The sequence below is a fragment of the Thermobia domestica genome, chromosome 14, assembly GCF_964235325.1.
Source record: "Thermobia domestica chromosome 14, izTheDome1.hap1.1, whole genome shotgun sequence".
NCBI classification, from domain to species: domain Eukaryota; kingdom Metazoa; phylum Arthropoda; class Insecta; order Zygentoma; family Lepismatidae; genus Thermobia; species Thermobia domestica.
Window position 1 is genome coordinate 169,048,963 of NC_137467.1, and position 15,051 is coordinate 169,064,013.

The 15,051-nt window shown below is 32.8% G+C and overlaps 1 protein-coding gene across 1 annotated transcript in view; it reads left to right on the top strand.

The window, feature by feature from the left end:
• Nucleotides 1-15,051, top strand: part of LOC145670103 (vascular endothelial growth factor receptor 2-like) — a 135,460-nt gene that overhangs the window by 86,061 nt on the left and 34,348 nt on the right. The gene's annotated exons all lie outside the window — the stretch shown is intronic.

Here is a 15,051-nt window from a genome sequence, read left to right on the forward strand (position 1 = left end):
ATGGTACACTTTCGCAGGACACAGAAATTTAGAACTCGCAATCAGAAAATAGAACAACAATAAGGTAAAACTAAGATTCAAACTAACGATTTCGTCTTTGTAAAATTACACCCACAAAGTGATGCATCTTTAAAAAGAATTTATAAGTTTTGTGATTTATTTGCCGGACCTTATCTATGTATAAGACAAGTTAATCCTAAAGTTTTCGAACTAATGGACGTGAAGACTGGAAAACTTTTGGATTTACGTAATATTGAACTTAAGTTATGGTATCCTTCAAAGTTTACTAAGAGTAAATGGATGAGTTAGTTAAAACATTAGTTCTTCCGGAAATTGTGACTAAAGTTAACATAGACAATACATAATCTTTGAGCTCATATTTAATATGATAGACTCTTTACTTGTATTATTTGTGTTAGTTTTTGCTATAATGTTAATTATTGTGTTATGTTCTCAATATTGTCAATATTTTAATTTTAATTTATATATTGTTTAAATATATCCTGTATTCCATTCTTCCTTGTGTATAATAGTAATTATGTAAATGTCGCTTTCTGTTCGCGATTTTCATAATTCTGCCCGTTAAACTGAGATAAATTTTATCAAATTTACGTCTTATGTTATGTATCAATGGCCACAAAAGGAACTGAAAGCTAAACAACTGTTAGGCCGGAATCCGCATGTACCTTTATGTTCGACGTTAATATATATATTTAAAGTGAAAATAATTAAGATGTTATAGTAAAATATAAAAATAATATTGTTGTGAAACTGAAATGTGAGATATAGTGATGATGAGAATTACAATTTTATATAAACAAGGATCATTCGGAAAGTCCAGTACCCCGTTTGTAATAATTAACGACCCAGGATTTCTCTTTTTATTTTTAGAAAAAAAAGGTCCATTTGTTCAAGGCGCCATATACAACGATACGTGTATTCTTACTTGTATTTATATACTTGTATTTTAATATCTTTGGGCAGACTGTACTTCAAATTGATGCACAAGCCATTTAAGAAAAGGAAGAAGAAATATAGAGAAGAAAGAATATATAAATGTAATTGTTTTGCTGTTGATATTCGTTGTTGTTTTGTGTTAAAATAGAGATTTGTTGTCATAGCAACACAGTATAAATAACATATAATTGCGGAAGCATCTTATGAAAAGCTACAAGCACAATCTTTGATTTGTGTACTTATTTTAATGATTATGTGCCAAAATAAAAAGGTAATGTTTAAAAGCAATAATCAAAAAAATGTTTTATGTGATTTTCGTAGCCTAATTTATGTATAAAAATAGGACGATCTTTGTATAAGTCTCGTTATAATACGAATTATTTTGAACATATTCTTCAACAGAGTAAAAGCATTGTTCTTTCAAGTATCTTTTGAGTTTCTTTCTAAATCTATTTACAGACCTGATTTATTATACATGATGGAAATAGATTGTATAATAGAGTACCTTTGTGAGGAGCTGATTTATTCTATATATTTGTTCTATGTATATGCAGGTGAATGTTTCCTTTACTTCTCGTGTTGTGCCTGTGCAATAAATTCACTACTATGTTTTTTCATATCTTTAATATTTCTAACAAATACTTTGAGGGAACAGTCACTATTTGAAGTTCGTTAAAGACATTTATATAAGGAGAGCTCCATTCTACTTTTGCAGGTATCCTTACTACTTTTTTCTGTAGCCTAAAGATGAAAATACCAATAGGAGCTGGAAATCCAAATGCACGTGTTCCAACATTTTCCTTGTTCTAAGCTTCTCGTATACCCAAGTGCTTATGACGATGCGTTCTTCATTGGTATAGTCACTTGTATCAGCCATTGTTTATTTCTAAAATGAGAAAGAAAAATACTCTGATTCTGTCAAATATATTTTCAATATGTGTAATTACAGTTTACATAGTTTGATTATTTTATACTTTAAGGGAATGAGAGGATTTCATGCCGACCCTGTAGATCGACAATTAAATTATAATTTTCTGATATAATATTTTATTTAGCTGAAATTAATGAAAGTTTCAGAGCGGACATATGAAACTGGAAATACATGATGTTAATTTTCATATCCAAGAGTAAACTGACCAAAAATATTGAGATTTTCGATCAGTGATTGTTAGTTCATAGTACACAACACAAAAAGGGAGTATGTCGTAAATACAGCAACCTCCTGACTTACGTACTACACGAATTACATCAATTTGCATTTATGTTAATAAATTTCAAAAATGACATTGTAGCTGTATGCCAATAGGTTAATATAATTATATACTTTTCATACTTTATATTCAAGAAAATATTGCTGTGTGATGTTTTATATATAAGAGAATTCTCTTCCTCTCTCTCTTTCGACATTGCACTTCGAAACGTCCACAATTGTTGGAAATAATGATTTTTACAATACAATTTATTTCTGTTTTAGAACATATAGTACTTATTTGGATGCAAAGTGTCAGCTCGCAGCAAATATTTATGAAAAATAATTGAATGCGACAGTAGCGGGGTAAAAATAATTTTTTTGCGGCACTCGCAGATAATCTGCACCGTGGATCATCCGTTCGTGTATAATAAAGCTTTACTGTATGTGTATATAATGCAGTTTCTATGAAGTTATACTTAACCAATTTACAAATTCGACTTACGTAAAATTCAAGTAATGGAATGCATAACTTACAGAAGTCAAAACGTTGCTGTACACAGAAACCGTTAAACAGTCCTTTTGATTGATTAATTAGAGTTTACCCTTTGTTTTCTGAAAGATTGAAAGAACATATTCGTCATGCCAAGAACATATTCGCCATGCTTCAATATAAAAATTCTCAAAATGTCTGAAAGATACAAACAATAACATTGATAAAGTAGCAATCAATTAAAAACAAAAAGTCTTCATCATTCATAGAAGAATAGGCATACAAAACTTTTTATTTATTCGAACGAAGGAATCAAAATTAAACTCCGACACGAGAACTTGGAACAAAAGTTGAAACATCATTGGCATCTTTAGAGTCACCATAAAAAAAAAATAATAAAAATTAAAAATACTTAGACTCAGGATTCGGGACAAAGGCTTAACATTTATTTATTGTGATAACCAGTACTTTTGAAGATGTTCGTGTTGCAGTTGATAATAGGTTGTTGTATAAAATAAGATATTACGTGTGTAATTAATTCCCTTTACCCTATCGCTACGGAACCTTTTCCCTTCTTTTCTTGCCCATGTTTTGACTATGGTGACACATTACTCAGCGAAGATTGAACGATTTTTGAGGTTTTCAGTAAGTCCATAACAGGACAGGGAAGAGCAGCAATTGGTACTTTTTGAGTTTTATAATCTGTTGGTCAATATCTGTATGTTTCTGATATGGATTAATCAGTCTGAAAGTAAAAAAAAAAATATTTATTGTCAATTTGTAGCGCATGTAATAATGAATAGTCTGTGAAGAATGTTACAATATAGTGCATAGTGTGTGAAGAGTGCCAGAGACAATAGTCTGCGGGGTTTTGCCATGATTCGACAGTTTTGTGAGTAGGAGTTGGAGAATACAAGTGTGTATGTTACAAGAATTGCAAAGACAATATTTCTTAGCATGAAAATACCAATTACGATCTACGAAGTAATTTGAAGTCCTGTGTGCATGTATCTGTACCAGTACATAAAGAGAAAACCTAGTTTTGGGAAGTAGTTTTTTACTAAGTTTATAATATAAACACTGCACTTGAGTTTATAATATACTACGGTTTACTAGTATAAATTTTACACTATACAGGGTGTTTCAAAACGACATTGACAATGTTTGGGAGGTGATTACTGACACCAAAATACGACAAAAAGTATAGACCAACCGGTGCACAAATGCTTCTTTTCGGAGTTAGAGGCTGTCGAAAACATGAAAAAATTAACTTTAAAGGCCCGTAGCTCCAAAACTATGGGACCTACCGTAGTCGGGTCAAGACTTCACTTAGGAACTAGTATGTGCCCTATCCACATATCTAAGTTTCAGAATACTGTGGTACTTCCGCAACAATTTTTACAGAGGTAGTTTGAGAGTACTTCAAATTAAATGTCTGTAGCCAAACTCCCTCTATAAAAATTGCTTTGTGAGTACCTTAGGATTCTGAAACATGTATTTTTGAATAGCACACATATTAGTTCCTCAATAAAGTCTTGACCCGACTACAGTAGGTTCCATAGTTTCGGAGCTATGTACCTTTAAATTTTTTTAATGTTTTCGGCAGCCTATAACTCAGAAAGAAAGCATTTGTGCACCCAGGTTGGTGTATACTTTTTGTCTTATCTTGGTGTCAAGAATCACCTCTCAAACGTTGCTGGTGTTGTTTTGAAACACCCTGTATATGTTATATTTTAGATCTATTTCATAATTTTTAGGGCATATATTCGTGCGTGTACTATAGAAGACTCGGACTCGGATTTCTATTATCTCAATCGCATGCTTGCATTTATAGTCTAAAATGACGAAATATAACCTAAAATGATTTCTGTCCATGGTACAACAGTATAGAATTGAAAAACAAAACTCTATGTATATCGGGGAATTTACCCCTCCAAGCAAATGCTGTAATAATGCTTCTGCTAAAACGCACGCAACTTCACACTAGGCATCTTGACTTCACTTTAGGCATCTTTAAAAATTTAGTGATATCATCTTCTATGTCTGTTAAATATACCACATACTCAAAAATATCCGTACACTCAATGTACAAGAAGAAATAAACGGGTCTAATCAAAAGTATCATTAGTGATATCAGGAGGTGGTTCGGAAACAGATACTTCCGGTGTCGTATTTCCGGTCGTGCTCAATGTGAATTCCCATTACTTTCTCAGTACTATCTTCATATCTCTCCCATCTGGTGTATGGGGTCCTCGGTTCGATTCCAGCTCGCGCCAATTGAGCTTTGTAGTGGAGAATCACCGCATACGTGGGTTTTCTGGGAGTTTCCCTGTTTTCTTTCACTTTTTCTAATGCACCATTTCATTCATTTCTCATCTTCACCGTCTCCTTTAGCCTAGCCGGCATAGTCGTGAGACGTAAAAATTAAAGGTTTCATTTCATTTTAAAAATCTCTCCAGTTTGTAGATAAAAATACTTTCCACCAATATACAGCAAAAGAATTTGTACTTCAAGCATCTTTACAGGGTAGGAGATAGAAAGAAAGAACGAGAAAGAGAAAAGTTTAGGTTGCAATTTCACTTTTCAAAATGATTATTGCTACGTGAAGTTAACCATTTCGACCCTCTCCCACTGATTCCTTCAAATCCTGTTACACGAGGCCGAATATTTCTTGTAAAAATAAAATAAAATGACATTCCGAATAACCTCCGTGCCAATACTGACTAATATATTTTTGATCAATAAATGAAATGCGCCTAAAATATAACAAAAAACATCTTTTCACGAACACATTTTAGAAACCTATACAATAGTAAAACGGAAGTGATACAAATGGGGCAGCACACATCTAAGATATCTTAGTGTGAAATACTATGATGATGATATGACTTGTTTTGAATAATTACATACAAAGTCATAGGAAGTTGAAAATTTTACTTTTTTTCAAAAGTTTAATTTCCAAAAAAAAAAGCACTTAGATAAGTATAACATTCAATTACGTAGAAAGTTTTCAAAGGACTTAAAAGTCATATTGCAATTTGATATCTCAAACGGTTCTACAGATAAAATAAGTATTGGTAAAGTTTGTAACATTGTTTAATTTCAGGGAATGGTGAGAACTTATTGTATTACAACTATCAAAAATTATTGTAGGGGTAGTTGAGGTAAAGGGGACAGGCATGTTTTCTAAAATCTGGTAAAAAACATATGAAAACAGTTTCTCCAAATTTGATGAGTGTGAACATAGTGGCATTCGTCTGGTAGAGTGATTTTAACTAATATGAAGAGTATAAAAGAATACCCCTATGCCAAAAATGGGTCCATGTTTTAGCGTGCGATCAACTTTCGTAGATCTTAAAGCGTTTGGCTATTCTGAGATAATCGTCACACAGGCACCTGGAGAAAACACTGTACGGTTAAAAAGAGATGATAAGGTACTTATAGATATTGAGTACTGTGCTATGTTTGTTAGTATATGTACAATTGAGGTGTCCCCACTTACTTCTCTTTGTACACTGGTGTAAGTGAGGACACAAGTAATTTTATACCTATAGGGAAAGGGAGTACGGACACAGATGCAGATATTTTCGATAATACATCGAAGATGATGAAGACAGTGCAATGCCTGGCTTAGAGCACGCGGAAGGAAATTCGTATTATGCAGCTGATTACGTGAAAAATTGGTATATTGGCAGAGTCGTAAAGTCAGTTAGCAAAAATGTGTATGAAGTTCCTTGAATGAATTGAGATGGAGTTTCGTTTTCCACTTTGAAAAGATGTAGATATTGTACACAAAAGGGCTATTTTCTGTGGCTCTGTCAACTTTGACAGTATGATGCCTTTCGTAATTAAGTCTTATATTGTAGCTGATATTGATAGACACCATCGTTTCTTTAAGGCAAAACTGTAGACTACAAGGGTAGTTCATGCAGTCAATGTTTTCTGTAGAATCTATTTGTATCCTATAAACTATAAGTAGATTTGGATTAGATCTTTCAATGCTGAGTAGTAGTCATCACATTTTAAGACAACGATCTATGAATCTACATAGGCGTCAAGGTGTAGCCTACATTTATTCTTACTTATCCATTTTAAAAACTGTTAGGCACCAGTAGATTGGTTAGTATCTAGTATTTGGTTGGTCTTTAGTCCAGATGCGCACTTCATCAGGAACATTTTCTTTTATGTGCTTCTCTATAGCTTATTTTGTTTGTCTCTACTTTCCCCGAACCAAATATCAAACCTTAAGGCAGACTGCAATCACATATTTTTCATTATTTCAATGTTTCTGGGATAAGTAAATGATGTCCAGCAAAAGTTTTCTGAAGAAAATAACTTTTTTTTGTAATATTGACATTACTTGTTTTTTCTACATTTGCCACAGTATCATTTTCAAAATGTTGTATCTCTCGCTAGAACTGCAGCAGAAATATGAAACTTGGATCTATCAGCAGTAGACAAGAGGTACTCTGCCCCACTTTCCCTTCTTTATTGCCCGTGTTATCACATGGAAGGGAACAAGGTTGTCCCCACTTACCCCGCGGACAATGACTCATTTTTAATAAACATTTTATTCTCGAATAAATATTTACATTACTTCAAAATTTACCTTATGGTTCTCAAGTGTAAAAACCAAAGTTAATATGACTATACGTTCAGTTTGATAATCCGAAAACAATTATTGGTACAGTAGTTGAAAGTTGAACGTTGCAAACCGTGTTCCCACTTACTCCAACTACCCCTAATATTCTGCAAGCAACCTATTTTTACAAATGTTTCCATAAAATATGTTATTTTTAAGCAGTATTGCAATCCAAAACCACGTTTTTCATATCTTCAGAACGGCATAAGGGGAGACGGTTCGCTTTCAATTGTTACTGTGACGAAACGCAATGTTATAAGTGGTTGGATTCGATTCAGTTATGTCTCTCTTCGTGATTCGCCAATTTATAAGTATTGGGGTTTGATTTCTTGAATTTCCATAAGAGAATCGACCACTTATGTAGCTAGGTTTGGACATAAGTCCAAATTCGATTCACATTCGGTAAAGTCAAATGGTTTATGGTTCGGCTCACTAACGATTCTTTTCTAGTCCCGGTAACATGATTAGGGAACCCCTAGTTTGATTCACATTTTTAGATACATGTTACTTTATTCATATAATCAAGTTACACTATACCTTTCTTTTATCAGGTCCAATTCCAATTCAATGTTTCAACTTGTAGTCTAACTGTAAGTAAACCATGAGACTACACACAAACAAGAATCAAATTTGGTTCAGGATTCCTTCAGAGGCGAGGGATCTCTGTCCCACCATTACCCTTGAATCACAGTGATGAGTATATCCGCGCGTATTGGTATTCAAGCTATTCCCTCATATTTATTTCGTCTATCAATACAAAACTCCGTACAAACATTTCTTTTCCCCTATGGTATTTTTCGAGATACTTTGGGTTTTGTGCTTTTACCCGGGGCCACTCTAGAGGAATTCAAAGTTGACGGGAGGGATTTCTGGAGGGAATTTTCCCGACTTCCTCCCAATTTTCCTGTTCATGTACATTATGGGCCCCAATACATAGTACCTCTGGAAAGCTTGTTTCATGCTGTAGAGAAAGAACTATAAACCATGACTTTCCAATGAACAATGTTGATGCAATAACTATTTCAATGCGAGTCTACGATTTTTCTTTATACTAACAAGGTTAATGGACCCCAGGGACTTACTCCTTTGTCCATGGCACCTATTTTTTGTGCATGAACATATCTTTGTTATGTTTATCAAATGGACTAGGTTTGATTGTTGTCCGGATGATAGGTTCATGTCCGTTCCTTGTCATTTAAAGCATTGAATAATAAATGTTTAATTGTCAGTTTTCGTTTATATGTAGATTTGAAATACCAGGGCAGTCAAGAAGTTCCCAAAGTATTGTTGCCACATTTTCTTAATCACCTACAAAATAGAATCTTCGGAACACATATACTTGCTGCTACAACGAATCACTTGTTCTTATAAATTGTTGAGCCATTAAAATGCCTTTATATATCTGTTTTTATACATAATTTAATAATCAAAACTGAGAAGTATACATCACGTTTACAAACTTATTTTTCAATATGTCCACTCTCTAAATTTGAATAGCTCTATTTATTTATAGTTGTCCTGACAACCTCCTATTCACAATCCTATTATTTAAAAAGAACTATACAAATATATGAATATCTTTTTCACGTCGATATTACAATTAGAATTAACATATATTTTCTTTTTCTTCTTCGACATAACCAGTCTAGTACATATATAAAAATACTTTACGACCCAATGATCGTTACAAGTAGTAACAATATATAAATACACAACGTACTGTTGTATATTATGGCGCCCATCAGATTTTTCTTTTTATTCATTTATTCAAATAAAAAGAAAAAGAATTTTGGATCGTTTACTTTTACATATCAATCATTCGAATTTTCGAATACACCTCGTATACTTGAAAATTACAATTCATATAATTATACATATATATAATATATAATTTTATAACAATATTGTTATCATATTAAATATCATATTTATTTTAAACTTTACCATCATCTTCATTTATTTATACGTTTCAACAACGATAAAGCACATCCGAAATTTGATTTGCTAGTTATTTAAGTCCTTTTTCGGGTCCCTTAAATACTTGTTACAAATTATTAATTATTTGTTTAGGCAACATGAAGAAGGTTTTGAAAAAGAAGTATGCGCTATTCATATAGTTGTTCGTCTAACGAAAAATGATTGAGTAGAGGATATAGTTAAACAAAATATAGATTAAGATTGAAATATGATAATAATCAGAAGATAACTTAATAATTAACTTCTTATTAACATCATGAAAATACGAATACTAAAGAAAACACATACTATTAAGACATATAGACAGACATGAACTCAAAGATTAAATAACATAAAATAAAATACTTTAAACAAACTTACATATTCACAGAATACTTCGTTTTCATCCTATTTGAAAACTAAGTTCCCTCTGTTAAGTTTTCTTTACATTAGCTTTCATCATAACTTCAGGAGGAACTAAAGTTTTGACTAAATCCATCCACCGTTTTCTAGTGTTTTCGGTAGGCTGCCATAACTTAATTTCATTAATATTTCGTAATCCAAAAATTTTCCCAGTTCTTATATCCATAACTTCAAATACTTTAGGATTAATTTGTTTCGTACATAAATAAGGTCCAGGAAACAAATCGCAAAATTTATATATCCTTTTCAATGAGGCATCACTCTGGGGATGTAGTCTTACGAATATCAGATCATTAGGCATAATTTTAATTTTACCAAATTGCTGTTCTTCAACTTTCAAGTTTCGTGACTTGAATTTCTGCATTCCGGGAAAATGAATCATACTCACAAAGTGTGAATAATCAGTTTCATTGTTTCCATTCATTTCAACTCCAAAATGTTGTTCAATTGGTGCAACATAATCTGTCACATTATGAATATTGGCAGGTGCAACTCCTAACGTATCAGACACCGAATAATTTAGAAAGTATGTAATTTCAGTTACATATTTGACCCAATCACTATATTTATCACGACAAAAATGTCGGAATAACATTCCAAGATTTCGATGGATATTTTCAACAACTGAACTGCTGGGATGATACGGCGTTACGAAATGTATTTTAATGCCTGCATTATTCATAGCACGCATGAATATATCACTACGGAATTGTCCTCCATTATCACATAATAAATGTTCGACAGGACCACAATGTGGGATGTAAACGTTCAATATACGGTTAACTATTGCTGATGAAGTAGCTCTACGCAGAGGATAGGCAACTATATATTTTGTAAAAACGTCTTATGATAAGCAGAAAAGTTTCACCAGTAGAAGCTCTAGGAAGTGGTCCATACAAATCTATAGAAATGAACGAATGTGGACGTTCAGGTATTATGGACAACATAGGTTTATATATAGAGATCGATAATTATGCTTGATTTTCATACATTCTTCACAATCATTAATATAATTTTTGATTTGGGATCTAAACGATTTCCAGTAAAAGGATTTGTTAATTAGGGAATACACTTTTAAATATCCAAAATGTCCCAAGTCATCATGATAAGCTTTCAATATACATGGAACCAATTGTGGTGGAACACAAATTTTGGTCCTATGTTCATATTTGAAGTCCTTAATTATCAAAATATTATTCGACATTTGATACAGGGTGTTCCAGGAACGAGGACAGTCGCATTTATCTGCAGATGACGTCAAATGTTGAATGATTTTGGCATAGGGCTCATATTCTCTTTGGAATTTTTGCAAATTCGTCCACAGAAATATTGGCAATTTCTTCCTGTAAAATTTTGAAAACATTTATCGATAACACATGATGATTTTCACTAGGAAACAGTCTAGATAATGTATCCACTGGAACGTTCTCAACTACTTTTATATGTTTGACTTCAAAATCGAAAGATTGCAATTCTAACGACCACCTTAATAAAAGACTATTATATCCTTGTATTTTCTTTAAATGACATAATGAAGCGTGATCCGTGATGACAGTAAAATGAATCCACTGAGATAGGGAGCGAATTTTTGTAACGAAAAACGTTCCGCAAGTAGTTCAATTTCCGTAATAGTATACCCCTTTTCTGCATTTTTCAAAGTTCGACTGACACAATATATTACGGAAGGTTCATTTGTAGAAATCCCAGGTTACATAGTATCCCTGAAATTGCTGTAAGCGCACCATCCCATTGAACAAAAAAGGACGATTATATTCAGGATGATTTAAACGAATGTTTTTCATAATACATGTTTTCAAACGTTGAAAACTTTGCTCTTGAGCATCTCCCCAATGGCATGGTACTCCTTTCTTTGTTATCGAAAATAAAGGTTCAGCGAATTTTGGAATTGATCTCCTGAACCAATTAAAAAGACCTAATATTTGCCGAGTTTCCTTTAAGTTAGTGGGAACTGGCAAATCTCTAATTGCTTGTACTTTGTAACCACTACAGCACATTCCACTTGCGTCGATTGAGTACCCCAAGAATTCGATGGACTTTTGAAAGAATTTAGATTTTTTAATATTTACTGTTAAGCCAAAATTTTCTAATCGCTCAAGAACTAGATCCAAATTTTTCAAATAATCTTCTGGTGTTTTTCCCATAATCAAAATATTATCGGCATAATATACGACATTACTACGTAAATCTTGCCTTAGTACTTGATTCTAACAAGATACCAATGCTGCACTGCCATTTATCAATCCAAACACCACACGATTATATTCATATAACTGACCTTCAAACAAAAATGCGGCAAAAGGTTTCGAATTTTCATCCAACATAATTTGGATATATGCCATGACCAGATCTAAATTTGCAAACACAGTGTTACCCTGTAATGAACTGAGGATTTTATTTACAAGAGGATATCTTACTTGTTGTAACTTGACATTTGAGTTTAATTTTCTGAGATCTATCACTATTTTCAGTTTTCCGTCTTTCTTTGGTACTACGTACAACGGGCTTAGATGTATACTTTGAGAAGGTCTTATTATTCCTTGCTCTAACATCTCTAATATCTGTTTACGCACATTTTCTCTAAATCGATATGGGATAATATATGGTTTCGTCACAATGGGATCTTTAGTATCCACTTCAATAGTATATACAAAATCCTTACAACAACCTGGTTTACGTGAAAACACTCTCTTATGTTTATAGATTATATCTTTAAATAATGAAACCACTTTGTTATCTACAAAATCCAAAGAATTTAGTATATTATCTACACATTTATAAATGGAAAGATCTCTTTTTTCTGTCGTAGACGATTCTTTTACCGTTTTACTATCATTACTTTCCTTCAATTCATTAGCATTATTATCCAAAACAATATTTATAAAGGGCTGGCATTGAGATGCAATACTATCCGTAGCAGGAATTAACTTTTGAACTACTAACTCATCTAATGTGCGTATTGTAAATGTTTCGTTTCCGAAATCCAAAACGGTACGTAATTGTGTTAAAAAGTCTAATGAATTAGTACCTACTCATTCAATTCGCTGATAACCAAAATCGGAATTGTGACTTTATAATTTTGCATCCCAATTTCTACTTGTGTTTTACCTAGTACTCTTTTTTATGTTTGCCTGTATAATCAACCAATATCAAATTGTCTACTTTTGTAATCTAGGGTTTGAATAATTCTCAGTAATTTCACGCCAAAAAGCATATGATAATAGGGATACGGTAGCTCCGGTATTGATTAAAGCATAAATAGGAATATCATTGACTTTTATATTGACTCTCGCCGTGCAAAAAGTTTTTAAAAAGACAAAATCTTTTTCAGTGGTATCTACATTTACTTCCATATCATCGTCAAATCTCCAAAAACAATTAACAATTGGTAGATATTTATAAGCGGCATTTGTATCTAAGGTTTTTAAATCAGTTTCATAATCAGAAAAAATAATTGGAAGTATCTAACGGTGACATGGGTTCAACCCCTTCCACATCAGCACAGCCTAGTTTAAATTACTTTGATTTATAATTTCGGTTAAATTACACTGTATTCCACATTCTTATGTACTTTCTTGGCGATTATGCATTGTTACAGCATTCAAATTTCTATGTGTGTAATTACTGCCATCTGTAAATCTCCTATCAATGTAATTTCTGGCATCTGTAAATTGATTTTGTGTGAATATGCGATGATCGTTAATCCTGTTGAAATTCCGATTATTATTTCTAAAATTCTTGTTTCCGTTTCTATGATTTGGTTGCTTCTGATTACCAGTAGCATTGTGAGGGTTTCTTCTGCTATTAAAACAATAGGAATTGAAAGTATTTTCTGGTTGTATACTTAAGTTGCGAACTGGAGCATATGGTATATGATTACGACCAGAATTGTCTTGGTCCTTGACTTTTGTCCTGTCCTCTATTACTATTTTGTATTACAAATTGACTTTCATAATTTTGGACGAGCATGATCAGATGGTTGAAATTAATACATTGCGCATACAGTAATAGCTGTTGTAATCTAAAAGGTAATAAAATCCGGATAGAAGCAATGATTCGTGATTCTGGATGACCCGGATTTAACTCTCTTAACTCGTTAAACGTAGAAACTAAAAATTCGGTAATACTTCTATTGAACTTGGAATTGAAGGGTTTCGTTCTTAGCAATGCATCTCTATTTACTATCATAAAATCGTTTTCATAGTTAGCTAGCAATGCGTTTTTTAAAGTCGGCATAAGTACGGAGATTATTCCTAATGGCCTTGAACCAAGTTAGACACGGTGGCAATAATATATGGGGTAGTAGTTTTAAGTATTGAGATTCATCTACGCCCATTAGTTCTCACTCGTCCTCGAAATTTTCGAGAAATTCCCTCGCTGGTATGTCTTCCGGTATACCACTAAATTTTGTAAGTGATTTCACTTCACTAAACCTTAATGATTTACCTGTATTAACCTTTATATACCTGTGGTGGTTCCGCTTTTGATGGGATGATCGCCTCATTATTCTTCTTTCTCCTTATGTATTATCTTCATTACAGCTCGAGGATTGATTATCTTCAAGAATTATTCTGGGATGACGTGTAGATTCCCAACCGATAGATGTGGGGTGTACAGCATTCGTGTGCCTACCATCTTGCACTGCACCTTCATGGATACACTTTTCTTTAATGGAGTTCACTTCATCCTGTAACTGCTTAATTTGATTTGCATGCTCATTTACCCCAGATTCTATAATATCTACAGAATTCTGGACTTAGGTGCATCTCTGTACTATTTTTTCCATATCTTCATCATAATGTCCGATTTTGGCAGCAATTTGTTGGTTCACCTGATTTAATTGTTCCTGTATTTGGTCCCATTTACCGTCATTACATCGCTGCAATTGTTCTAATTTTTGATCAAAATGTTGAGCTTGTTGGATCACCTTTTGAACCAGTTTTTCCAATTGTTGATTCACCTTTGCAAACTGTTCAGCTTGGTAGTCCGTAATTTGTCGTGACATTTCTCTTAACATTTCCAACATGGTATCTGAAGAATTCACTACATTAGTGACAATCGTTCCATTATTTGTAACACTCATGATGTTTCTATATATAATTCGGCCACTTCTCAAAATTGTATAATTATTATTTGGCTCAATATTGATCGCTTTTTACTGTACTTCCAAAACAATACAACTATTCACGTTCCCGGGTTACGGCACCATATACAACGAATCATTGGTTCTTATAAATTATTGAGCCATTAAAATGCCTTTATATATATATATATCTGTTTTTATACATAATTTAATAATCAAAACTGAGAAGTATACATCACGTTTACAAACTTTTTTTTTCAATATGTCCATTCTCTAAATCTGAATAGCTC